The 24092-nt window shown below is 45.3% G+C and overlaps 7 non-coding genes and 1 pseudogene across 7 annotated transcripts; all 8 read left to right on the top strand.

Annotated features, from left to right (window-relative positions):
• Window positions 1-112: 112 nt before the first annotated feature.
• Window positions 113-275, top strand: LOC135041933 (U1 spliceosomal RNA). The gene has a single exon (XR_010235281.1). It is a non-coding gene; the product is annotated as a U1 spliceosomal RNA (small nuclear RNA).
• Window positions 276-946: 671 nt separating this feature from the next.
• LOC135041927 (U1 spliceosomal RNA) lies at window positions 947-1110 on the top strand. Its single transcript, XR_010235276.1, has one exon. It is a non-coding gene; the product is annotated as a U1 spliceosomal RNA (small nuclear RNA).
• A 12592-nt stretch (window positions 1111-13702) lies between these two features.
• Window positions 13703-13859, top strand: LOC135041935 (U1 spliceosomal RNA). The gene has a single exon (XR_010235282.1). It is a non-coding gene; the product is annotated as a U1 spliceosomal RNA (small nuclear RNA).
• A 671-nt stretch (window positions 13860-14530) lies between these two features.
• Window positions 14531-14694, top strand: LOC135041929 (U1 spliceosomal RNA). The gene has a single exon (XR_010235278.1). It is a non-coding gene; the product is annotated as a U1 spliceosomal RNA (small nuclear RNA).
• Window positions 14695-14846: 152 nt separating this feature from the next.
• LOC135041941 (U1 spliceosomal RNA) lies at window positions 14847-14988 on the top strand (annotated as a pseudogene).
• A 692-nt stretch (window positions 14989-15680) lies between these two features.
• On the top strand, window positions 15681-15844 carry LOC135041943 (U1 spliceosomal RNA). Its single transcript, XR_010235287.1, has one exon. It is a non-coding gene; the product is annotated as a U1 spliceosomal RNA (small nuclear RNA).
• Window positions 15845-15996: 152 nt separating this feature from the next.
• On the top strand, window positions 15997-16159 carry LOC135041937 (U1 spliceosomal RNA). The gene has a single exon (XR_010235284.1). It is a non-coding gene; the product is annotated as a U1 spliceosomal RNA (small nuclear RNA).
• A 671-nt stretch (window positions 16160-16830) lies between these two features.
• On the top strand, window positions 16831-16994 carry LOC135041928 (U1 spliceosomal RNA). The gene has a single exon (XR_010235277.1). It is a non-coding gene; the product is annotated as a U1 spliceosomal RNA (small nuclear RNA).
• The last annotated feature ends 7098 nt before the right edge of the window (window positions 16995-24092 follow it).

Below are 24092 nucleotides of genomic sequence, written 5' to 3' on the forward strand. Positions count from 1 at the left end.
TCCTCTAGCCTTGTTCTTCTTTCGAGAGTTCCCTTGTGCTGCCTCAGTTGGATCTCCTTCACTTGACAGGGGGGTGCCCGAGCAGCGACCCTCCCCAGCTCTAGCCCAACTCCTACTTACCTGCCAGGTGAGATACTATGATCAGGAAGGTGCTTCTCCCAGGGCAAAGCTCACCCATTGCACTCTGGGTGTGCTGCTCCTGCGATTTCCCCAAATGTGGGACACTTGACTGCATAATTTGTGTTTCCTCTGGTCGGCTCTCGTATAATTCAGATCTCTTTGTCTCAGGTCTCTCTCCAGCCTAGTTTGCTGTCTGTTTCCACTTCTCTTTTCTTGAGCCGCTCCCTTCTATGCCCTTGCGCACTATCCTGACTTCTCCCGTCTGCTTACTTTGTGCCTTCCAACGCACAATGCGAACTACAGGTAGTGCTGCAGGGCCCACACCCTTTTACTTGCCTTACAGAGCAGCTCTGGAGCTGTTACAGTGCCCAGCTGCTGCAAGAAATCAGCTTGAATGCTTCAGGTGCTGGGGCATAGCCAACATGAGCCCCACACCTAAGGAGGGTGGAGGTGTTTAATGCGAATTAGGGGTCATGCAAGCGCCGCAAAAGGCCGCCATGCCCTGCACATCCCTTTTTTCTTTTCATATGCAGACGAGGGTTGAAGCCAACTTTGACCCACTGCTTGGATGACATCACCATATGCAAATCCATCTGCTGCAGGCCTTCCCCCAGGAATGCTTGCACTAGTTATTGCATTTGGTTTGTTGTTTGGGGGTGCTTCAGTATTAGGCAGCCTTCTGCCCTCCCATGTTCATCTGAAAATATGTGTTCTCCCTGCAGTTGTTGTCCCCAGATGAGAGTTCCCTTGTGCTGCCTCAGTTGAATCTCCTTTACTTGACAGAGATGTGCCTGAGCAGCGGCCCTCCCCAGCCCTATCCCAAATCATACTTATTTTGCATAGGAGATACCATGGTCATGAAGATTGTTCTCCCAGGGTGAGGTTCATTCATTGCATTCTGGGTATGCTGACCCCTGTGATTTCCCCAAATGTGGGAAACTCAACTGCATTATTTGTGGTAGTGGGGAACTGTGTTTGTGCTTTCTTCTGGTCAACTCTGGTAAAAATCAGATTTCTTTGTCTCAGATCTTCCTCTAGCCTTGTTCCTCTTTCGAGAGTTCCCTTGTGCTGCCTCAGTTGGATCTCCTTCACTTGACAGGGGGGTACCCGAGCAGCGACCTGATAAAGCTAAATATTTATCGTATATAAAACACTTTAAGAGGTCTAAGAACACTATACGCTATCTACGTAAGAAGTACCGTAAGGGTACGCAAGTTGTGTAGCGATCGCTCAACCGTAGTCGAGACGCTCAAGCGTCACGTTCGCTTACGGCCCAGTGATCACAGGCAGGCACGCTATTGGCTGCCGACTAACGTAATGATTCGCTATAGCGTAGCGTACGCTCGGGACCACGAGGAGATCACCAGCGGTGCAGACGCTTACAACGTTTAAACCTTTATCTCTATACCTTTAACGATGAGATACACAGTATACCTTAGTGTAGAGACAGAGTGTAAGTGCAACCTGGTGTAACCTGATTAACTACAAAGCTGCTTGAGCGTCACCGGCGCTCAGAGAATACTTAACACTATAAAGAATACACAGATACCTGGGCTTAGGGTCCGAAACCTATTATATGTATTATGACTATTATACTTGCAAAAAGAATCACAGTACAAAGCATACACTACAATATAACATAAACCAACTAACCAGATAAACTACACAGGAAATACAATACAATACAATACAATTAAAGGAAAATACGAGAGAAAGAGAAGAGAGAGAGAGATAGAGAGAGAGAGAGATGGCTCACAGTAAGACAATATGATTACGGAGAAAACTTACGCACAAGGGGAACGATCGCATGCGCCTCGATATCCAGCTCCCGATTATCAGCAATGAGAACCGTTGAAGAGAGAGAGAACTGGATACGGTCGGCCTGCCTATTTATGCCCCACACACAATACAATTCAATGGTCCCTACAATCTCATTGTTCATTGGACACAGGAATTCGGCTTCGCATTATAACAAAAGGTCATAGGTTGATTCATACAGGTGGGCTGTGACTATTTCCAACTGCTCAGGTGGGAGGGAAACTGGGTATCCCGCCGCATGGGTAATAAAGTGCAAATAAAGTAAATGTTCATAAACTTCTTATGTCCATAACTATTCGCACGAGCGATTGATCTGCTTCAAACCAACACCGGAATATTTCTAATTAAATATTCTTCCGATGGATACTAAACACCACTGTATTACTCCTGTCTGACCCTTCGTATCAAACAAAGAGGGATTCCTCTGTTCATAAACATTCTATATTAACCAAACTTTCAGAATCTATCAAAGGGACCATGATCTACAAAATACATTATTAGTGAAAATATGTTACGATTGAGTCGCACGCTACAACCACATAAACTCTACCGTAAATACGCATACCATGCGCCTGCGGGTGCCCGCGACTGTGAGTATGCGCACGTACGGGAGAGCGTACGCATGCGCAGCACGGACCTGGGTGAGGTGCAAATATGGTAGTGTGCATAGAGATATTTTTCTGACTTTGACAGTCCACCCTTTGGCAGTCAATAATAACTGCCACTTCCTGAAAACATTTCAAAAGGAGAAAAATATATGTTAGGGGTTAATTCATTTCCATGGTTGGGTAAGGGAGGAGAGAGGAGTAGGTGTGAAGAGGGTATGACCTAGTGAGATAGCAGAAGCATGTGTGTATGAATCCGTGTTTGGGGGGTCATGTATCATCGTGCCGTACGTGTTGTAAATCAAGCTTCGAGGTATTGCGAAGTATACATTTGAATTCCTTCTTATCCCGTGGTACGGGTCTGTGGATGGGCTGTCAAACTTTACCGAGCTCTTTTCGGATTTTGAACAAAATGGGGAGCACATTTTAGTTGATGATACATGAATGGGGGAATATGTGATTGCTGATATCTGTGCCTGTATTCCCTATACTATGTGTGTCATTACCTGAGGGTTGTAGAAATGAAGAAAAGACATAATTACGGTAAATGCGGTGGTATTCTATGTCAGGTTAATGTATATCTGTCGGTTGAAGTTTTGTTCGGTATCAGTTGAAAGTCGTCTTCTTTGCGCTGTGTTGCCCATTAGGGGTGAGCAAAAAGCTTAGTCAATGCCATTAGATTTACAAAAAATGTTGGGCTAGCGTAAGTTTAAGAATTCTAGGGAAACTGGGGATCCCTGGCAAAGTTCATCAAATGTCCATATCTCAAGTGGTCAAAACTTCTTCTTTGGTCTATCCGTTGTCTGTATAGCGTCTCGTCAACTTCCTCGTCCAAGTGGGTCTTTTTATCTTGGAGAAAAACCAGAAAAACAGGTGAAAGAAACGGACCGTAGAAATCGCATTTTCATCACATCATTGTTTCTATCATTGGGTCATAAATCAAATCCAGGTTAATTACAGTTTCCTCACTCCTCAAACTCATTACCTTAGTACGACGATTGCACCTCATTAAAGCCTGACCGCATCTAAATATCAAGCCAATGGTTATGATAACACCTAAGATACATAGGAGAAACTTCCCAACATCCATTATGACTCCTTGAGCCCAGTCTCCCAAACCGGAGAACCAATTTCGCGGGTTCAACCATGACACCCAACCAGTCAGCTCATTACCTACAGCAGCAAGAGTGAGATTGTGTTTTCGGCGAAATTCCCACTTCAATTGGAGAATATCGTCCATCTTTTGGTCTATGACCTCGACCGGATCCTCGGTGCTATTCGTGATATACGTGCAACACTTCACGCCGTACTGTGTTGCCAATGTAACACAATATCCGCCTGTCACTGCTGTGAGGTAATTAAGAACCATTCTATGCTGCACCAGTTCTGTTTTATAAGCTTGAAGTTCCCTTCCCGTATATCTAAATGTGTCATCATACATTTCAGTGATATTGTCTAACAAATTTGCGAGCGCCAATATGTATTTATAATTTAGCACTCCTCTAGCGGTGCGGGTGAAATCTAACGCGATTAAGAATTGAATCCCGGTGGATTCACTTATCAGATCAGAGGCCGGATGCTCTGTCTTCTCTATCAGGTGTCTTTTAACAACGTGCTCGTAGTGGGTGTGAGTATAAGGAGCTTGGGCACCACGATGTATGTCCTTCATTTTGTCATGTGTTACAGTCATTACTTCAGGCAATACTTTTCCAATATAACACAATCCTTCAGAGTTTGGGGCAAGCCACTTGTACGCCTTTCTCCCGCATATGAAATATGCATCATCGGGGAGAACATATGGGACGGAGAAGGACATAACCATATTACACACCTTCCAGGTGAAATCTCCTAACCCTAATTCTTCCATCTGCTTAATACACGTATCAGGTTGTACGATATGTGCACAGTATCCTGGTGATACTTCTCCAACTCTCGTAATCCTATTTCCTAAGGTGTACCTATACCGGAAAGATTTTCCTCTACTGGCTATGTGGCGTACAAGCTCTGTATCTGTAGGCATTCTATCTGCTCTATGCGAAAAGGTCATGGTGTGGTTACTCCATGACACTTCCCAATTTCCCGGCTTTCTGGGATTGGAGATGTTGAAACATAATAGGGACCTATCCACATGGTATTGGTGGAGCTTCAAACTAGGAGGGCTGGAGATATTAAACCTCCTGTCCACCGGTCTCCCACCATTTAACTCAAGTACCTCCCCTATCGTTAAAGGAAATGGTACTAGCCCTGATTTGCTATGACCTTGAGGTACTTGAGAGCATACCCAACAATCTGTTTTGTTTAACACATTACCCACTAAGGAGTGATAGTCACTCAATGGATGCCGGTCCATATGGATATTAAAACTGGATTGGCATTTCTTAATGCACCCATCTTCAATGACATTGTTACAGAGCCTACAGATACAGTTTTCTTCAGCTAACAATCCGTCACAATTTCTTCTATGGTCAATGCTATTGGATCGTTTTCTGATACTCGCCTTTGCTTGTTGGTTAGGTTGATCCTGGAAAACTACGCCTCCATCTTTATCATCAGAACCCATTCCAGAACCTCTATCGACCTCCATGGTACTCTCGCCGGAACAGACTGCTCTGGTCAACATCATGGTCAACAGGAAAATCCGGATCACAGTCTCTTGGGGCAAGTCCATCTTATAGGAGGAAATGGAGAAGAATGAGAAGGAGGAAAAAGAAATTTGAGGGAGAGGGGATGGGAAGTGGAGGAAAATAATAAAAGGGAGTGGGGAGTCGACAACAGCTCTCGGTCTTCAAGGCTCAGGTGCCGCCTCAGTCCTCCTGGAACAGACACTCCAGTGATACAACCTCTACCGTCTGTTTCTTATCACGGGACTTCTCTGGATCAGCAACCTTCTTGCAGTGGGATGAATGGACCCAAGTCTCTCTCTCAGCAACCTTCAATGCCGTAGTGCTAGTCAATAAGACCTGGTATGGTCCTTCCCATCTGTCAATAAGGCAACCTGAGCGTAGAAAATTCCGTATCATTACATAATCCCCAGGTTCAATGTCATGACAATTACTATCTGGTAAATCAGGAATCACTAACTTCAGATTATCATTTTGATTCCTCAACTGTTTACTCATGTTAATCAAGTACTTTACAGTTACTTCATTGTTACATTTCAAATCATCCTGAGGGTTAATCATGGCATGCGGTTGTCGACCAAACAAGATTTCAAAGGGAGACAGATTAAGAGGGGACCTGGGAGTGGTTCTGATACTGTACAATACAATGGGTAAAGCTTCTGGCCATGTCAATCCTGTCTCTGCCATCACTTTACTCAATTTATTTTTAATAGTGCTGTTCACTCTTTCGACCTTCGCACTCGCCTGTGGACGGTACGGAGTGTGCAGCTTGCTATCAATTCCCATCAACTTACACATTCCTTGAAAGACATCACCTGTAAAATGGGTACCCCTATCACTTTCGATTATTCTAGGGATACCATATCTACATACAAATTCCTGCACAATTTTCTTAGCAGTAAACATAGCGGTATTTGTTGTCGCTGGAAATGCTTCGACCCAATTTGAGAAAACATCTATACAAACAAGTACATATTTCAAATTCCGACAAGGGGGTAATTGTATAAAGTCAATTTGTATTACCTGGAAAGGGCCGCCGGCAGGTGGGATATGGGATGGTTCTGTAGGTATTGCCTTTCCAATATTCTTTCTCAAACAGGTAAGGCATGACATTGCTCTTTTACTCGCATGAGAGGAGAATCCTGGGGCGCACCAGTATGCTCTTACCAATTTGCACATTCCTTCCTTGCCTAGATGAGTCAGCCCGTGAGCTGCTTCAGCCAGACATGGAAGATATGCTCTGGGGGCCACTGGTTTACCATGTCCATCCGTCCAGAGTCCTGAGGACTCCTGGCCACATCCCTTTGCCTTCCAGACTGCCCTTTCCTGTGTGGAACACAAATTTTGCATTTCACACAACTTCTGTGTGTTAATGGTATTAAATACCATTAATTGTGTGGTGTCTGTCTGTATGGGGGTAGCAGCTGCTAACTTAGCAGCTTCGTCTGCTCGGCTGTTACCAAGTGATACCGGGTCTTGGCTATATGTGTGTGCTTTACATTTGATAACAGCCACTCTGTCGGGTTCCTGTATCGCTGTTAGAAGCCTTTTTATGTGAGCTGCATGCGCTACCGGTGTACCAGCGGCCGTCATGAAATTTCTGAGGCGCCATAGGGCTCCGAAATCATGGACTACCCCGAATGCGTATCTAGAATCGGTGTAGATATTGGCTGACTTACCCTTAGCCAATTCACATGCTCTGGTTAGGGCGACCAGTTCAGCAACCTGGGCTGAGTGAGGTGGGCCTAGCGGTTCCGCTTCTATGGTGTCTTGGTCATCTACGACTGCGTATCCAGTACACAAGTCTCCCGAGTCTGACTGTCTATGACAACTACCGTCCGTGTAGAACGTGAGTTCTGCATCTTCCAGTGGGTTGTCACTGATGTCAGGCCTTGCGGTAAAATTTTGGGTCAAATATTCCATACAATCATGTGTATCTTCCTTTGTATTAAATCCTCCTTCCCCATCACTCTCACCTTCCACCCTTTGTGCCTGACCAGGCACACCTGGGAGATACGTTGCAGGATTTAATGCACTGCATCTCCTTATGGTGATGTTTACGGGGGCCATTAGTGCCAATTCCCATCTTGTAAATCTCGCTGATGAGACGTGTCTGGTTTGGGCAGAATTCAATAAGGCTGATACTGCATGTGGCGTATGGATTGTGAGGTTGTGGCCTAGCACGACGTCTTCGCTTTTTGTCACTAGCAATGCTATTGCAGCAACGCTTCGCAAGCATGTGGGGAGGGATCGCGCTACCGTGTCTAGCTGAGCGCTGTAGTATGCAACTGGCCTACTGGCATCACCGTGTTTTTGGGTTAGTACACCTGCCGCGCAACCAGCACTTTCTGTTCCGTATAGTTCAAAGGGTTTCCCATAGTCTGGCATACCTAGTGCTGGTGCCTGCGTTAGGCACTGTTTGAGTCTCTCAAATGCTGTTTCGGACTCGTCTGTATGCGAAATCCTATCAGGTTTGTTTGAGGAGACCATTTCCTGCAAAGGTAACGCCAAAATGGAAAACCCTGGGATCCAATTACGGCAATACCCACACATTCCTAAAAACGTTCTGATCTGTTGCTGGGTTTGTGGCAGAGTCATGTCTCTAATTGCTTGGATTCTATCAGCGGTCAGGTGTCTCAGTCCTTGTGTTAGACAGTGTCCCAAATATTTTACCTTAGTTTGGCATAATTGTAACTTGTCTTTGGACACCTTGTGTCCGGTGTCTGAAAGATGAAACAGGAGCTGTTTCGTATCCTTCAGAGATGCTTCCAGTGAATCTGAACACAGTAATAAATCGTCCACATACTGTATCAATACTGATCCACTGTCTGGTTGCAAAGACTGTAAACAATCATGCAAAGCCTGAGAAAATATACTTGGACTATCTATGAAACCTTGGGGTAATCGAGTCCACGTGTATTGGACTCCTCTGTATGTGAATGCAAACAAATATTGGCTGTCAGGGTGCAGAGGTACCGAAAAGAAAGCGGAGCAGAGGTCAATAACAGTGAAAAATTTGGCAGTGGGAGGGATTTGCATTAGGATGACAGCTGGATTTGGCACTACGGGGAACTGACTCTCAACTATTTTGTTAATCCCCCTTAGATCCTGCACTAGTCTGTAACCCCTCCCCCCACTCTTTTTCACAGGGAAGATGGGACTATTAGCAGTGCTGGACGTTCTTACCAGAATGCCCTGTTGTAGCAAGCGCTCTATTACTGGGTAAACTCCTAACTCCACCTCTGGCTTCAGAGGGTACTGTGGGATTTTTGGAGCTATCCTACCATCTTTTACTTGTACAACTACTGGAGCTACGTTTGCCATTAATCCAGTGTCTTGTCCGTCTTTTGTCCAAAGTGACTCTGGTATCTGAGATGTCATCTCTTCTATTTGGGATGGATTCCTATTTGTCATAATGGTATGTGACATTAATTTTGATGGGGAGTCTAACATGTCTCGCACTTCCTGAGCGTGTTTCTCAGGTATGTCCAAGAATACACCTTCAGGAGTACAATAAATGACGCACCCCATTTTACACAGTAAGTCTCTTCCCAGGAGATTGGTTGGTGCCGATGCAGCCAGCAAAAAGGAATGCTTGGTATGCAAAGGCCCTATTGTAATCTCGGCTGGTTTGCTAACAGGGTAGTGCTGGACTACTCCTGTTACTCCCATGGCTGGAATTGTCCTACCAGTGGTTCTCATGCCCACTGTCGAATTTATCACTGACCTGTGTCTACAAGAAAGTTTAAAGTTTTACCAGCTACATTAATTGCGATCTCGGGTTCACTTCCAAGATTGGCAATTAATTTTACTGGCTGCAGATTACAGGTATGGCCACACCCCTATTGGGTATGGTGACCTCCCTGAATCCCGCTGGCAGCAACTACTTGTGAGGGAGATAGTTGGGAACTACCAGAGGCATGCCAGTCTCTGTTTGGGGGATATCTTTTTGTTTCCCCTGTATGTGGCTCATAACTCCGTTTCTGCAGACCTTGCTCCCAATGTCGTGTGTCGTGTCGTTGTCTAGGGGTTTGGTATGAGTTTCGTGGATTCTTTACTCTACAATCTCGTGCCATGTGTCCCTGTTTGTGACAAGAATAACAAGTAACCATACTTGACTTACCCACAGGATTTGGTGATACAAACAAAGGCTGCCTTGTGGTCAGAGCCTGTATACTTACTGACATTAATTTGTCACCTTGTTGTTCCCTGTGTCTGGTGATGTTTCTGTCGTGATCAATAGCAGCCTCTCTCAAAGTAGCCACAGACAGACCTCGCCAACATGGTTGCGTGGTCTGTACCCTAGTCTTCAATGACTCTTTTAAACCATCCATCAGTACCGATACTGCTACTTCCCGATGGTTTGTGTCTGTTTTAATGTCCTCTATGCCTGTGTATTTGGCATTTCTAATAATGCTCTGTGAAAATACTCTGCAGCTGTCTCTGACTCCTTCTGTTTAATGGAGAATATCTTATTCCATTTAGCTACTGCTGGGAAATACTCTTTTAACTGCAAGTTCATTCTTTTCACATTATCTTGGTTGTACACATCTGTAAGAGGTACATCATGACCTAGTCCGCAATCAGCTAAAAATTGAGTTGCGTCGACATTTGAGGGTAAACATGCTCTCAGCAATATCTGCCAGTCTTTATTGTTGGGCTCTACAGTGTTACCTAAGTCTCTGATGTATTTTTGACTGGCAACTAAGTCTTTTCTAGGGTCAGGAAATTCAGACACTATGGTCCTTAATTCCATTCGGGAAAATGGAGTGTACATGGCAATGTTCCTAATGGGAGTGGCTCCTGATGCGTCTGTTTTCCCATTTGGCACTGCTATTACTCTAACAGGTGTAATTCTAACAACCTCATTCTGTGTAGATTCTACAGGCTGTGGTGAAATAGTTTCAGCATAATGCATGGTGCCGTACTTACCAGTTGATACGACCTCACCTATCCCTCCGCTAGGGGCCTTTACTAATCTCGTGGGTGGAGCTGTGCCTACTGTGGTCTCTGCTATGGTGGCTGCTAGAGAGAGCGCTGAAATCGTTGCCGATTCGTCCTCTTGATCACACTCCTGAGGAAAGTTCAAAACAGGGTACAACTTGCACGGGTTAATACTTGCATGGGTTAATGGGTTAACATTATCATTAACATTTACACAGTTACTAAGTGATTTTGTGTTACACCTTAGTGCGTCTTTCTCCGCAATCAACTTCTCTCCTGATATGTATGGTGGCGGCGGGGCCGTGGCAATCAGTTTTCTGTTAGAGCCAGATCCCGCCGCCTGAGCCAAACCTCTCTGTATCTCACCTTCCTGTTGCCACAACTGTAAATAATCATAATGCTGGATTCGTCTCTTTGTTGATTTTATGAGACATATCCTCCTCCTTAAATTTTGTAACACTTCTGAGCTGAAGCTCCCTACTCTTGGGAATTTCTCCCCGTCATGTACAGTCATTCTCTCCCATTCATCACATAAAGTTTCTGTGTGACTTCCATATTTCTCACACATTATATACCTGGCCGACCCAATTGGCCGGACCACTGAATCAACCCGAACCGAGGTTGATCGCCCCCTACCTGAACAAGTGGCCCCCATAGTTCGAAAGTGTTGCTTTATTTAGCCAACCCTTTACGCAAAACCAAATGCCAACAATAGGCTGACGGTGGCGGTTTACCGAGTACCCCACTCACTCGCCCACGCCGACCAATACGACCTGATCACACCGATATGGTGCTGGCGTACTCGACCTAGGGCCCCTGCGACCTGAACCTCTATTTACTGGAACCTGCGAGGGTTATCCGAAGAACACTTACTCTTTCCAGTAACTATTGGTTGCTGGATAGTTCCTGAGTGAGCAGCGAACTTCCCTTAAAATAAAAAAATTACACAAATCACGTTAGAGTGTACAGATAGCGTTTGTGACCCCTTTACTCTAATGGTATTAGGTCAGATTACTAACTACTGCACACACTTACGTGCGGTCCAGTCGTTCAGTACACAAACAACTAAGCTTATGTACGGAAAGACCAATGGAATCGAAACTTACGACTGCGAATTCCTTCAGCCAGAGCTTATATGGCCTATATGGGTGTTGCACCAACCCTTTTCGGTGTTGTGCCTGTGAACTGTATAGCAGACTTCCTTGTCAGCTGTACCTGGACCTCCTGGTCTGTTATGACCTCCTGGTCTTGTTACAGTATGACCTCCTGGTCTGCTATACTCTAATGCTCAAAATTGTATATTTAACCAGAGATGCCTCCCTAGCCACCGTGCACGTCACTTACACGCATGTACCTCACGAGTACTCGACTTTTCTTGTGGTTCAACCTTTAAAAATTGTAAAAACACTCACTCATCACATGTACACTTTTGTTTCTATTTCTATTTCTGCGCAGAAATTTTTCTTCAGATCAGGTGTGTTACCAATTAGGAGCAGGATCTGTTAACTAAATTTCGGACACCCAAAAATAGACTTGCGTTATTTCTCGCCTCGCGTTATTTATCGCTTTGCGTTAAAAATCAACTTATCGTGACTTGAGCTACGTGGGCGTAACCGGACGCTCCGTTGCGTAACGTACGCTGCGTGCGTCGGCCTTTGGATTGCGTACGCAAGTCTTTGTTAGAGACACGTATACGCAAAGCAAAGATCCACCGTAACACAATTTATACTTTTATCAATGTAGATGATCCTTGATCATCTACCACACAAACACACTTACTTCGCCTTATCTCCCAGGCGAAACTGTGTGTTTGTCTATCTTTTAACTATATTACCTTTACTCTTAAACTATGAAATAACGGCAACTCTCTTTTTAGCACTTCTATCAACTATAAAAACTGGCAGACAGGAGAGTGATATACGAAAATGAAAAAGAAAAAGAAATGCAGATATATATATGTGTGCGTGCGTGTGTACGCAAGACAGAAAAATAAACAGTTTTAAAAGACACTAGCGTTTTGTTCTTACCTCCGGTTCCCGGATTCCTTCAGCACTCTTTACCTAAGTGAAGCAGACGCTTATCCTGTCAGCACTACGAGGGATACAACCTCCCGCCCTTTGCTGAGGGATAATGTCTGCTGATCTACCTAGTGCAGATATGTGAAGGACGGGCGAGCCGCCAATTGATAAAGCTGAATATTTATCGTATATAAAACACTTTAAGAGGTCTAAGAACACTATACGCTATCTACGTAAGAAGTACCGTAAGGGTACGCAAGTTGTGTAGCGATCGCTCAACCGTAGTCGAGACGCTCAAGCGTCACGTTCGCTTACGGCCCAGTGATCACAGGCAGGCACGCTATTGGCTGCCGACTAACGTAATGATTCGCTATAGCGTAGCGTACGCTCGGGACCACGAGGAGATCACCAGCGGTGCAGACGCTTACAACGTTTAAACCTTTATCTCTATACCTTTAACGATGAGATACACAGTATACCTTAGTGTAGAGACAGAGTGTAAGTGCAACCTGGTGTAACCTGATTAACTACAAAGCTGCTTGAGCGTCACCGGCGCTCAGAGAATACTTAACACTATAAAGAATACACAGATACCTGGGCTTAGGGTCCGAAACCTATTATATGTATTATGACTATTATACTTGCAAAAAGAATCACAGTACAAAGCATACACTACAATATAACATAAACCAACTAACCAGATAAACTACACAGGAAATACAATACAATACAATTAAAGGAAAATACGAGAGAAAGAGTAGAGAGAGAGAGATAGAGAGAGAGAGAGATGGCTCACAGTAAGACAATATGATTACGGAGAAAACTTACGCACTAGGGGAACGATCGCATGCGCCTCGATATCCAGCTCCCGATTATCAGCAATGAGAACCGTTGAAGAGAGAGAGAACTGGATACGGTCGGCCTGCCTATTTATGCCCCACACACAATACAATTCAATGGTCCCTACAATCTCATTGTTCATTGGACACAGGAATTCGGCTTCGCATTATAACAAAAGGTCATAGGTTGATTCATACAGGTGGGCTGTGACTATTTCCAACTGCTCAGGTGGGAGGGAAACTGGGTTTCCCGCCGCATGGGTAATAAAGTGCAAATAAAGTAAATGTTCATAAACTTCTTATGTCCATAACTATTCGCACGAGCGATTGATCTGCTTCAAACCAACACCGGAATATTTCTAATTAAATATTCTTCCGATGGATACTAAACACCACTGTATTACTCCTGTCTGACCCTTCGTATCAAACAAAGAGGGATTCCTCTGTTCATAAACATTCTATATTAACCAAACTTTCAGAATCTATCAAAGGGACCATGATCTACAAAATACATTATTAGTGAAAATATGTTACGATTGAGTCGCACGCTACAACCACATAAACTCTACCGTAAATACGCATACCATGCGCCTGCGGGTGCCCGCGACTGTGAGTATGCGCACGTACGGGAGAGCGTACGCATGCGCAGCACGGACCTGGGTGAGGTGCAAATATGGTAGTGTGCATAGAGATATTTTTCTGACTTTGACAGACCCTTCGCAGCTCTAGCCCAACTCCTACTTACCTGCCAGGTGAGATACTATGATCATGTAGGTGCTTCTCCCAGGGCAAGGCTCACCCATTGCACTCTGGGTGTGCTGCCCCTGTGATTTCCCCAAATGTGGGAAACTTGACTGCATAATTTGTGTTTCCCCTGGTCAGCTCTCGTCAGATCTCTTTGTCTCAGGTCTCTCTCCAGCCTAGTTTGCTGTCTGTTTCAACTTCTCTTTTCTTGAGCCGCTCCCTTCTATGCCCTTGCGCACTATCTTGACTTCTCCCATCTGCTTACTTTGTGCCTTCCAACGCACAATGCGAACTACAGGTAGTGCTGCAGGGCCCACACCCTTTTACTTGCCTTACAGAGCAGCTCTGGAGCTATTACAGTGCCCAGCTGCTGCAAGTAATCAGCTTGAATGCTTCAGGGGCTGGGGCATAGCCAACATGAGCCCCACACCGAAGTAGGGTGGAGGTGTTTAATGCGAACTAGGGGTCATCCAAGCGCCGCAAAAGGCCGCCATGCCCTGCACGCCCCTTTTCTCTTTTCATATGCAGACGAGGGTTGAAGCCAACTTTGACCCACTGCTTGGATGACATCACCATATGCAAATCCATCTGCTGCAGGCCTTCCCCCAGGAATGCTTGTACTAGTTGTTGCATTTGGTTTGTTGTTTGGGGGTGCTTCAGTATTAGGCAGCCTTCTGCCCTCCCATGTTCATCTGAAAATATGTGTTCTCCCTGCAGTTGTTGTCCCCAGATGAGAGTTCCCTTGTGCTGCCTCAGTTGAATCTCCTTTACTTGACAGAGATGTGCCTGAGCAGCGGCCCTCCCCAGCCCTATCCCAAATCATACTTATTTTGCATAGGAGATATCATGGTCATGAAGATTGTTCTCCCAGGGTGAGGTTCATTCATTGCATTCTGGGTATGATGACCCCTGTGATTTCCCCAAATGTGGGAAACTCGACTGCATTATTTGTGGTAGTGGGGGACTGTGTTTGTGCTTTCCTCTGGTCAGCTCTGGTAAAAGTCAGATTTCTTTGTCTCAGATCTTCCTCTAGCCTTGTTCTTCTTTCGAGAGTTTCCTTGTGCTGCCTCAGTTGGATCTCCTTCACTTGACAGGGGGGTGCCCGAGCAGCGACCCTCCCCAGCTCTAGCCCAACTCCTACTTACCTGCCAGGTGAGATACGATGATCATGTAGGTGCTTCTCCCAGGGCAAGCCTCACCCATTGCACTCTGGGTGTGCTGCCCCTTTGATTTCCCCAAATGTGGGAAACTTGACTGCATAATTTGTGTTTCCCCTGGTCGGCTCTCATATAATTCAGATCTCTTTGTCTCAGGTCTCTCTTCAGCCTAGTTTGCTGTCTGTTTCCACTTCTCTTTTCTTGAGCCGCTCCCTTCTATGCCCTTGCGCACTATCCTGACTTCTCCCATCTGCTTACTTTGTGCCTTCCAACGCACAATGCGAACTACAGGTAGTGCTGCAGGGCCCACACCCTTTTACTTGCCTTACAGAGCAGCTCTGGAGCTGTTACAGTGCCCAGCTGCTGCAAGAAATCAGCTTGAATGCTTCAGGGGCTGGGGCATAGCCAACATGAGCCCCACACCGAAGGAGGGTGGAGGTGTTTAATGCGAACTAGGGGTCATCCAAGCGCCGCAAAAGGCCGCCATGCCCTGCACGCCCCTTTTCTCTTTTCATATGCAGACGAGGGTTGAAGCCAACTTTGACCCACTGCTTGGATGGCATTACCATATGCAAATCAATCTGCTGCAGGCCTTCCCCCAGGAATGCTTGCACTAGTTGTTGCATTTGGTTTGTTGTTTGGGGGTGCTTCAGTATTAGGCAGCCTTCTGCCCTCCCATGTTCATCTGAAAATATGTGTTCTCCCTGCAGTTGTTGTCCCCAGATGAGAGTTCCCTTGTGCTGCCTCAGTTGAATCTCCTTTACTTGACAGAGATGTGCCTGAGCAGCGGCCCTCCCCAGCCCTATCCCAAATCATACTTATTTTGCATAGGAGATACCATGGTCATGAAGATTGTTCTCCCAGGGTGAGGTTCATTCATTGCATTCTGGGTATGCTGACCCCTGTGATTTCCCCAAATGTGGGAAACTCGACTGCATTATTTGTGGTAGTGGGGGACTGTGTTTGTGCTTTCCTCTGGTCAGCTCTGGTAAAAGTCAGATTTCTTTGTCTCAGATCTTCCTCTAGCCTTGTTCTTCTTTCGAGAGTTCCCTTGTGCTGCCTCAGTTGGATCTCCTTCACTTGACAGGGGGGTGCACGAGCAGCGACCCTCCCCAGCTCTAGCCCAACTCCTATTTACCTGCCAGGTGAGATACTATGATCAGGAAGGTGCTTCTCCCAGGGCAAGGCTCACCCATTGCACTCTGGGTGTGCTGCTCCTGCGATTTCCCCAAATGTGGGACACTTGACTGCATAATTTGTGTTTCCTCTGGTCGGCTCTCATATAATTCAGATCTCTTTGTCTCAGGTCTTTCTCCAGCCTAGTTTGCTGTCTGTTTCCACTTCTCTTTTCTTGAGCCGCTCCCTTCTATGCCCTTGCGCACTATCCTGACCTCTCCCGTCTGCTTACTTTGTGCCTTCCAACGCACAATGCGAACTACAGGTAGTGCTGCAGGGCCCACACCCTTTTACTTGCCTTACAGAGCAGCTCTGGAGCTGTTACAGTGCCCAGCTGCTGCAAGAAATCAGCTTGAATGCTTCAGGTGCTGGGGCATAGCCAACATGAGCCCCACACCTAAGGAGGGTGGAGGTGTTTAATGCGAATTAGGGGTCATGCAAGCGCCGCAAAAGGCCGCCATGCCCTGCACATCCCTTTTTTCTTTTCATATGCAGACAAGGGTTGAAGCCAACTTTGACCCACTGCTTGGATGACATCACCATATGCAAATCCATCTGCTGCAGGCCTTCCCCCAGGAATGCTTGCACTAGTTATTGCATTTGGTTTGTTGTTTGGGGGTGCTTCAGTATTAGGCAGCCTTCTGCCCTCCCATGTTCATCTGAAAATATGTGTTCTCCCTGCAGTTGTTGTCCCCAGATGAGAGTTCCCTTGTGCTGCCTCAGTTGAATCTCCTTTACTTGACAGAGATGTGCCTGAGCAGCGGCCCTCCCCAGCCCTATCCCAAATCATACTTATTTTGCATAGGAGATACCATGGTCATGAAGATTGTTCTCCCAGGGTGAGGTTCATTCATTGCATTCTGGGTATGCTGACCCCTGTGATTTCCCCAAATGTGGGAAACTCAACTGCATTATTTGTGGTAGTGGGGAACTGTGTTTGTGCTTTCTTCTGGTCAACTCTGGTAAAAATCAGATTTCTTTGTCTCAGATCTTCCTCTAGCCTTGTTCCTCTTTCGAGAGTTCCCTTGTGCTGCCTCAGTTGGATCTCCTTCACTTGACAGGGGGGTACCCGAGCAGCGACCTGATAAAGCTAAATATTTATCGTATATAAAACACTTTAAGAGGTCTAAGAACACTATACGCTATCTACGTAAGAAGTACCGTAAGGGTACGCAAGTTGTGTAGCGATCGCTCAACCGTAGTCGAGACGCTCAAGCGTCACGTTCGCTTACGGCCCAGTGATCACAGGCAGGCACGCTATTGGCTGCCGACTAACGTAATGATTCGCTATAGCGTAGCGTACGCTCGGGACCACGAGGAGATCACCAGCGGTGCAGACGCTTACAACGTTTAAACCTTTATCTCTATACCTTTAACGATGAGATACACAGTATACCTTAGTGTAGAGACAGAGTGTAAGTGCAACCTGGTGTAACCTGATTAACTACAAAGCTGCTTGAGCGTCACCGGCGCTCAGAGAATACTTAACACTATAAAGAATACACAGATACCTGGGCTTAGGGTCCGAAACCTATTATATGTATTATGACTATTATACTTGCAAAAAGAATCACAGTACAAAGCATACACTACAATATAACATAAACCAACTAACCAGATAAACTACACAGGAAATACAATACAATACAATTAAAGGAAAATACGAGAGAAAGAGAAGAGAGAGAGAGATAGAGAGAGAGAGAGATGGCTCACAGTAAGACAATATGATTACGGAGAAAACTTACGCACAAGGGGAACGATCGCATGCGCCTCGATATCCAGCTCCCGATTATCAGCAATGAGAACCGTTGAAGAGAGAGAGAACTGGATACGGTCGGCCTGCCTATTTATGCCCCACACACAATACAATTCAATGGTCCCTACAATCTCATTGTTCATTGGACACAGGAATTCGGCTTCGCATTATAACAAAAGGTCATAGGTTGATTCATACAGGTGGGCTGTGACTATTTCCAACTGCTCAGGTGGGAGGGAAACTGGGTATCCCGCCGCATGGGTAATAAAGTGCAAATAAAGTAAATGTTCATAAACTTCTTATGTCCATAACTATTCGCACGAGCGATTGATCTGCTTCAAACCAACACCGGAATATTTCTAATTAAATATTCTTCCGATGGATACTAAACACCACTGTATTACTCCTGTCTGACCCTTCGTATCAAACAAAGAGGGATTCCTCTGTTCATAAACATTCTATATTAACCAAACTTTCAGAATCTATCAAAGGGACCATGATCTACAAAATACATTATTAGTGAAAATATGTTACGATTGAGTCGCACGCTACAACCACATAAACTCTACCGTAAATACGCATACCATGCGCCTGCGGGTGCCCGCGACTGTGAGTATGCGCACGTACGGGAGAGCGTACGCATGCGCAGCACGGACCTGGGTGAGGTGCAAATATGGTAGTGTGCATAGAGATATTTTTCTGACTTTGACAGTCCACCCTTTGGCAGTCAATAATAACTGCCACTTCCTGAAAACATTTCAAAAGGAGAAAAATATATGTTAGGGGTTAATTCATTTCCATGGTTGGGTAAGGGAGGAGAGAGGAGTAGGTGTGAAGAGGGTATGACCTAGTGAGATAGCAGAAGCATGTGTGTATGAATCCGTGTTTGGGGGGTCATGTATCATCGTGCCGTACGTGTTGTAAATCAAGCTTCGAGGTATTGCGAAGTATACATTTGAATTCCTTCTTATCCCGTGGTACGGGTCTGTGGATGGGCTGTCAAACTTTACCGAGCTCTTTTCGGATTTTGAACAAAATGGGGAGCACATTTTAGTTGATGATACATGAATGGGGGAATATGTGATTGCTGATATCTGTGCCTGTATTCCCTATACTATGTGTGTCATTACCTGAGGGTTGTAGAAATGAAGAAAAGACATAATTACGGTAAATGCGGTGGTATTCTATGTCAGGTTAATGTATATCTGTCGGTTGAAGTTTTGTTCGGTATCAGTTGAAAGTCGTCTTCTTTGCGCTGTGTTGCCCATTAGGGGTGAGCAAAAAGCTTAGTCAATGCCATTAGATTTACAAAAAATGTTGGGCTAGCGTAAGTTTAAGAATTCTAGGGAAACTGGGGATCCCTGGCAAAGTTCATCAAATGTCCATATCTCAAGTGGTCAAAACTTCTTCTTTGGTCTATCCGTTGTCTGTATAGCGTCTCGTCAACTTCCTCGTCCAAGTGGGTCTTTTTATCTTGGAGAAAAACCAGAAAAACAGGTGAAAGAAACGGACCGTAGAAATCGCATTTTCATCACATCATTGTTTCTATCATTGGGTCATAAATCAAATCCAGGTTAATTACAGTTTCCTCACTCCTCAAACTCATTACCTTAGTACGACGATTGCACCTCATTAAAGCCTGACCGCATCTAAATATCAAGCCAATGGTTATGATAACACCTAAGATACATAGGAGAAACTTCCCAACATCCATTATGACTCCTTGAGCCCAGTCTCCCAAACCGGAGAACCAATTTCGCGGGTTCAACCATGACACCCAACCAGTCAGCTCATTACCTACAGCAGCAAGAGTGAGATTGTGTTTTCGGCGAAATTCCCACTTCAATTGGAGAATATCGTCCATCTTTTGGTCTATGACCTCGACCGGATCCTCGGTGCTATTCGTGATATACGTGCAACACTTCACGCCGTACTGTGTTGCCAATGTAACACAATATCCGCCTGTCACTGCTGTGAGGTAATTAAGAACCATTCTATGCTGCACCAGTTCTGTTTTATAAGCTTGAAGTTCCCTTCCCGTATATCTAAATGTGTCATCATACATTTCAGTGATATTGTCTAACAAATTTGCGAGCGCCAATATGTATTTATAATTTAGCACTCCTCTAGCGGTGCGGGTGAAATCTAACGCGATTAAGAATTGAATCCCGGTGGATTCACTTATCAGATCAGAGGCCGGATGCTCTGTCTTCTCTATCAGGTGTCTTTTAACAACGTGCTCGTAGTGGGTGTGAGTATAAGGAGCTTGGGCACCACGATGTATGTCCTTCATTTTGTCATGTGTTACAGTCATTACTTCAGGCAATACTTTTCCAATATAACACAATCCTTCAGAGTTTGGGGCAAGCCACTTGTACGCCTTTCTCCCGCATATGAAATATGCATCATCGGGGAGAACATATGGGACGGAGAAGGACATAACCATATTACACACCTTCCAGGTGAAATCTCCTAACCCTAATTCTTCCATCTGCTTAATACACGTATCAGGTTGTACGATATGTGCACAGTATCCTGGTGATACTTCTCCAACTCTCGTAATCCTATTTCCTAAGGTGTACCTATACCGGAAAGATTTTCCTCTACTGGCTATGTGGCGTACAAGCTCTGTATCTGTAGGCATTCTATCTGCTCTATGCGAAAAGGTCATGGTGTGGTTACTCCATGACACTTCCCAATTTCCCGGCTTTCTGGGATTGGAGATGTTGAAACATAATAGGGACCTATCCACATGGTATTGGTGGAGCTTCAAACTAGGAGGGCTGGAGATATTAAACCTCCTGTCCACCGGTCTCCCACCATTTAACTCAAGTACCTCCCCTATCGTTAAAGGAAATGGTACTAGCCCTGATTTGCTATGACCTTGAGGTACTTGAGAGCATACCCAACAATCTGTTTTGTTTAACACATTACCCACTAAGGAGTGATAGTCACTCAATGGATGCCGGTCCATATGGATATTAAAACTGGATTGGCATTTCTTAATGCACCCATCTTCAATGACATTGTTACAGAGCCTACAGATACAGTTTTCTTCAGCTAACAATCCGTCACAATTTCTTCTATGGTCAATGCTATCGGATCGTTTTCTGATACTCGCCTTTGCTTGTTGGTTAGGTTGATCCTGGAAAACTACGCCTCCATCTTTATCATCAGAACCCATTCCAGAACCTCTATCGACCTCCATGGTACTCTCGCCGGAACAGACTGCTCTGGTCAACATCATGGTCAACAGGAAAATCCGGATCACAGTCTCTTGGGGCAAGTCCATCTTATAGGAGGAAATGGAGAAGAATGAGAAGGAGGAAAAAGAAATTTGAGGGAGAGGGGATGGGAAGTGGAGGAAAATAATAAAAGGGAGTGGGGAGTCGACAACAGCTCTCGGTCTTCAAGGCTCAGGTGCCGCCTCAGTCCTCCTGGAACAGACACTCCAGTGATACAACCTCTACCGTCTGTTTCTTATCACGGGACTTCTCTGGATCAGCAACCTTCTTGCAGTGGGATGAATGGACCCAAGTCTCTCTCTCAGCAACCTTCAATGCCGTAGTGCTAGTCAATAAGACCTGGTATGGTCCTTCCCATCTGTCAATAAGGCAACCTGAGCGTAGAAAATTCCGTATCATTACATAATCCCCAGGTTCAATGTCATGACAATTACTATCTGGTAAATCAGGAATCACTAACTTCAGATTATCATTTTGATTCCTCAACTGTTTACTCATGTTAATCAAGTACTTTACAGTTACTTCATTGTTACATTTCAAATCATCCTGAGGGTTAATCATGGCATGCGGTTGTCGACCAAACAAGATTTCAAAGGGAGACAGATTAAGAGGGGACCTGGGAGTGGTTCTGATACTGTACAATACAATGGGTAAAGCTTCTGGCCATGTCAATCCTGTCTCTGCCATCACTTTACTCAATTTATTTTTAATAGTGCTGTTCACTCTTTCGACCTTCGCACTCGCCTGTGGACGGTACGGAGTGTGCAGCTTGCTATCAATTCCCATCAACTTACACATTCCTTGAAAGACATCACCTGTAAAATGGGTACCCCTATCACTTTCGATTATTCTAGGGATACCATATCTACATACAAATTCCTGCACAATTTTCTTAGCAGTAAACATAGCGGTATTTGTTGTCGCTGGAAATGCTTCGACCCAATTTGAGAAAACATCTATACAAACAAGTACATATTTCAAATTCCGACAAGGGGGTAATTGTATAAAGTCAATTTGTATTACCTGGAAAGGGCCGCCGGCAGGTGGGATATGGGATGGTTCTGTAGGTATTGCCTTTCCAATATTCTTTCTCAAACAGGTAAGGCATGACATTGCTCTTTTACTCGCATGAGAGGAGAATCCTGGGGCGCACCAGTATGCTCTTACCAATTTGCACATTCCTTCCTTGCCTAGATGAGTCAGCCCGTGAGCTGCTTCAGCCAGACATGGAAGATATGCTCTGGGGGCCACTGGTTTACCATGTCCATCCGTCCAGAGTCCTGAGGACTCCTGGCCACATCCCTTTGCCTTCCAGACTGCCCTTTCCTGTGTGGAACACAAATTTTGCATTTCACACAACTTCTGTGTGTTAATGGTATTAAATACCATTAATTGTGTGGTGTCTGTCTGTATGGGGGTAGCAGCTGCTAACTTAGCAGCTTCGTCTGCTCGGCTGTTACCAAGTGATACCGGGTCTTGGCTATATGTGTGTGCTTTACATTTGATAACAGCCACTCTGTCGGGTTCCTGTATCGCTGTTAGAAGCCTTTTTATGTGAGCTGCATGCGCTACCGGTGTACCAGCGGCCGTCATGAAATTTCTGAGGCGCCATAGGGCTCCGAAATCATGGACTACCCCGAATGCGTATCTAGAATCGGTGTAGATATTGGCTGACTTACCCTTAGCCAATTCACATGCTCTGGTTAGGGCGACCAGTTCAGCAACCTGGGCTGAGTGAGGTGGGCCTAGCGGTTCCGCTTCTATGGTGTCTTGGTCATCTACGACTGCGTATCCAGTACACAAGTCTCCCGAGTCTGACTGTCTATGACAACTACCGTCCGTGTAGAACGTGAGTTCTGCATCTTCCAGTGGGTTGTCACTGATGTCAGGCCTTGCGGTAAAATTTTGGGTCAAATATTCCATACAATCATGTGTATCTTCCTTTGTATTAAATCCTCCTTCCCCATCACTCTCACCTTCCACCCTTTGTGCCTGACCAGGCACACCTGGGAGATACGTTGCAGGATTTAATGCACTGCATCTCCTTATGGTGATGTTTACGGGGGCCATTAGTGCCAATTCCCATCTTGTAAATCTCGCTGATGAGACGTGTCTGGTTTGGGCAGAATTCAATAAGGCTGATACTGCATGTGGCGTATGGATTGTGAGGTTGTGGCCTAGCACGACGTCTTCGCTTTTTGTCACTAGCAATGCTATTGCAGCAACGCTTCGCAAGCATGTGGGGAGGGATCGCGCTACCGTGTCTAGCTGAGCGCTGTAGTATGCAACTGGCCTACTGGCATCACCGTGTTTTTGGGTTAGTACACCTGCCGCGCAACCAGCACTTTCTGTTCCGTATAGTTCAAAGGGTTTCCCATAGTCTGGCATACCTAGTGCTGGTGCCTGCGTTAGGCACTGTTTGAGTCTCTCAAATGCTGTTTCGGACTCGTCTGTATGCGAAATCCTATCAGGTTTGTTTGAGGAGACCATTTCCTGCAAAGGTAACGCCAAAATGGAAAACCCTGGGATCCAATTACGGCAATACCCACACATTCCTAAAAACGTTCTGATCTGTTGCTGGGTTTGTGGCAGAGTCATGTCTCTAATTGCTTGGATTCTATCAGCGGTCAGGTGTCTCAGTCCTTGTGTTAGACAGTGTCCCAAATATTTTACCTTAGTTTGGCATAATTGTAACTTGTCTTTGGACACCTTGTGTCCGGTGTCTGAAAGATGAAACAGGAGCTGTTTCGTATCCTTCAGAGATGCTTCCAGTGAATCTGAACACAGTAATAAATCGTCCACATACTGTATCAATACTGATCCACTGTCTGGTTGCAAAGACTGTAAACAATCATGCAAAGCCTGAGAAAATATACTTGGACTATCTATGAAACCTTGGGGTAATCGAGTCCACGTGTATTGGACTCCTCTGTATGTGAATGCAAACAAATATTGGCTGTCAGGGTGCAGAGGTACCGAAAAGAAAGCGGAGCAGAGGTCAATAACAGTGAAAAATTTGGCAGTGGGAGGGATTTGCATTAGGATGACA

This window comes from Pseudophryne corroboree, unplaced genomic scaffold, assembly GCF_028390025.1.
Source record: "Pseudophryne corroboree isolate aPseCor3 unplaced genomic scaffold, aPseCor3.hap2 scaffold_805, whole genome shotgun sequence".
Classification (NCBI taxonomy): domain Eukaryota; kingdom Metazoa; phylum Chordata; class Amphibia; order Anura; family Myobatrachidae; genus Pseudophryne; species Pseudophryne corroboree.